Source organism: Cynocephalus volans, chromosome X, assembly GCF_027409185.1.
Source record: "Cynocephalus volans isolate mCynVol1 chromosome X, mCynVol1.pri, whole genome shotgun sequence".
Taxonomy (NCBI): domain Eukaryota; kingdom Metazoa; phylum Chordata; class Mammalia; order Dermoptera; family Cynocephalidae; genus Cynocephalus; species Cynocephalus volans.
The window spans coordinates 136,751,856-136,755,144 of record NC_084478.1 but is presented as its reverse complement, the minus strand read 5'-3'; positions in this window follow the sequence as shown (position 1 = coordinate 136,755,144).

The window sequence follows — 3,289 nt, the reverse complement described above, 5'->3', positions numbered from 1 at the left end:
AAAAGTAAAAAAAAGAAAAAGATATATGGTATTATCCTCACATTTTGGGAAGATGGTAGCTTAAACAAATGTCCCTGACACATTCTTCCTTCTGAATCCTGCTTGAGAGTGTTAGCTTTGGCGAGATCGAGAAGAGAGAGAGACCTGAGCTGGTGCCATTTTAGCCAAAAGCTTTATGTCCACTAACATGGAGGGGAGACCGAGCCAGATCAGTTCCCCTGAACCAAGGAAAACAGGAAGTTTATAAGACTTTTAGGGAGGGTTCTGACAGAGTAATGGGCAATTTCAAAATCAGTGGTATGCAAGGTGACACAGCTCTTGTGGTCCAATGACAACTGGTAGGTTAAGTCATAGGCTCCCGATTACCCACTATCTCAGTACAAAGCATTCCAGTCTGAAGCTTGCTAGACACAACCCACAAGATATTCCCTTGATGATAATGGTAATGTTTACCCAGGAGAGGAATCTTAGTTCCTGGGGCAGAAAAGGTAAAAGGGAGGGGGAAAGGGGGAAAAGTTGCCTAACCTGGCTGTGCTGATGTTAAGCTAGCCATGAAGCCTAATAGAGAGTAACACAGCAGTCAGGATAGGTAGATAGGTAAGATGCTGGAGCCTGGAAACTACATTTAAGGCCTTCCCCCCCCGACCCCAGGATATTTTAGTGGGAGTGGAGAGCAGATTCGAACAGTGTCCAGGCAATGACTGTGCATGACAGTGGTGCTAGCACCTGGCCATTTCTTCCCAACGAAGAACACTTTTAGGCAATCTTTACATCAGAGTTCCCCGTTGGGTTGGCCAAGACTATCTGATCTGCTTAATGCTAGGTGAGAGTAAGGGATAGTGGTGGAGGGAAGGCATATTTCTTGAAACATGGGACAGAGACAATGATTCTGTGGTTTTCCAAGGAAGTTCTGCTCTGTGAAGTCTGTTCTATGAAGCTTGGACCTGCTTACTTGCTTTCCTGAGGTCCTAAGGGGCCTGATTCCGGCGCCTGTGATGGACCTTCAGGAAAACTATTTTGCTGGCCTGAACTGCATTCAGCCCCTATGGTCGGAAGAGATTGCTACATACACTCAGGGAGACTTGTGGCAAAGAAGTGTCCTCTCCATCTCAGCAAACGCTCTTTGTCTAGTTTACTTCTGACCCACAAGAGCAAAAATGGCTTAGTCTTCCACCACTCACTGGCTTACCACTGTCCAGGAGACCCTAATAATCTGACCTAACTGCTAAAAAGTCAAAATCATGAGGTGACAAAGGGAAATGACCAACTTAAAGAAATTTATTAATTAGAGGGAGAAAGACTAACTCACACAACTAGACAGGTGTCTTCCATTGATGTAGAATCATAGGAAGAGTGAGAGAGAATTATTAAAGGATAAAACAAGTTAATATTTGTAAAATGTTTAGAACAGTGCTTGGCACATACTATGTGTCATATACATACATGTTTGTCAAATAATAAACTATAAGAAAAAAGTAATCATAGCTCTCAAGTATGTGTAATTCAAGAACAAAAAAGAAATTCTAGAACTAGAAAACATTTGAGAATTAAAAAATCCAGTACACAATCTGAAAAAGAGGATGAATATTAATTGAGAACCAAATTAGTGATCTGGAAGAGCAAATAGAAGAAATATCTTTCAACAGAGAACAAAAATATAAAGAGGTAGAAATCACAAAGGTTAAGAGACTTAGAGAACAGATCCAGGAGATCTGTCATGAAAATAATAGAGTCTATAAGGACAAAGTGAACATAAGGAAGAGAAGAAATTAATAAATAATAGAAGAAAATTTCCCTGAATTGAAGAAAGATTTTAGTTTGCAGATTGAAAATGTTCACTGAGTCTTATAAATGTTAATGAAAAAAGACAAACATCAAAACCCATCCTTGTGAAATCCTTGAATTCTAAGGATGAAGAGAAAATCTTATAAGTTTCAAATGGAAAGAACACATTCTGGCTACTAGCTGGCTTTGGCCAATGGGAGGCACTTGTGGAAGATTGAAGACAGGGGACAGGGAGAAGCCAGAGTACTTCTCCACCTTCCTCTCTGCCTCAGGTAACATCTCTGGTAGTGGTTGCAGTTCCTCCGTAGCCCCAGATCCTGCCAGACAAGCTTCTATTGGATAACCCTGACCCCTGGGCTCCAGTAACACCACCTCCTTCTTTTGCCCTCCAACCTAGGGGCAGTATAGCTCCCTGCTATTGCCAGTCTCTGGGCTGTCCCTCATTGTCCCCTTTTGGGTTCATCAGTTCTCCCATGATTTGTGTAATCCATTCCTTGGATTATTATATTCTATTTTAATGGAATATAAAGCTTCTCAGAGAAGCTTCTATTTACTAGTTGAACTCTAACTGATACTCTTAAAAAGGAAATCAAACTAGGATTAGACTTTTCATCTACAAGACAGCTACAAAACAGAAGAATACCACTTACAGAATGTTGGGAGAAAGAACTGTTAGCTGAAAATCCTATACCCAGCTGTGGTAGGTTGCTTCTAAAATGGCTCCCAATGATCCCCACCTCCTGGTATTTACTTCCCTGTGTAAATCCTTCCCTTTGTGTGTTGGACCTAGTGACTTGCTGGTAACAAACACACTGTGGCAAAAGTGATGGGATGCCACTTTCATAATTAGGTTACAAAAGACTAGCTTTCGTGTCTTGCTCACATTTTCTCTCTGGCTCTTCTTGTGTGATTACTCTAATGCAGAGAGCTGCCCGGCAAGGAACTGAGGCCCTCACTCCAACAGCCAGCAAGGAACTGAATCCTGCCAACAACCATGTCAATTAGGTTGGAACTGCATCCTGTCCCAGCTATCTTGAGATGACACCATGGCCCCAGTTAACACCTTGATTGCAGCCTGTAAAAGACCCTGAGTGGACACCCTGGTTGCAATCTTATGAGAAATTCTGAAGCAGAAGACCCAGTTAGGTTATACGTGGATTTCTGATTTACAGAAACTGTGTAATCATAAATGTGTGTTGCTTAAGCCACTAAGTTTTATTAGAAAAAAGTGGAATTCAGGATCAAGAGCATTAAACAAGACAAAAAGGGGCATTGAATCCTTAATGAAGAGGTGAATCATAAACCTTTATGTACTAAATTATTATAGCAGCTCAATATTTAAAGCAAAAACTCTTAGAAACACCAGATTTTTATAAAAACCACCACCATAATGGGAGATTATAATACACCTCCATCAGAACTTGAATTATCAAGTAGACAAAAAATAAGCTAGATATTAGATTATTTGAATAATATAACCAACAAGCTCAATGTATAGTCATAT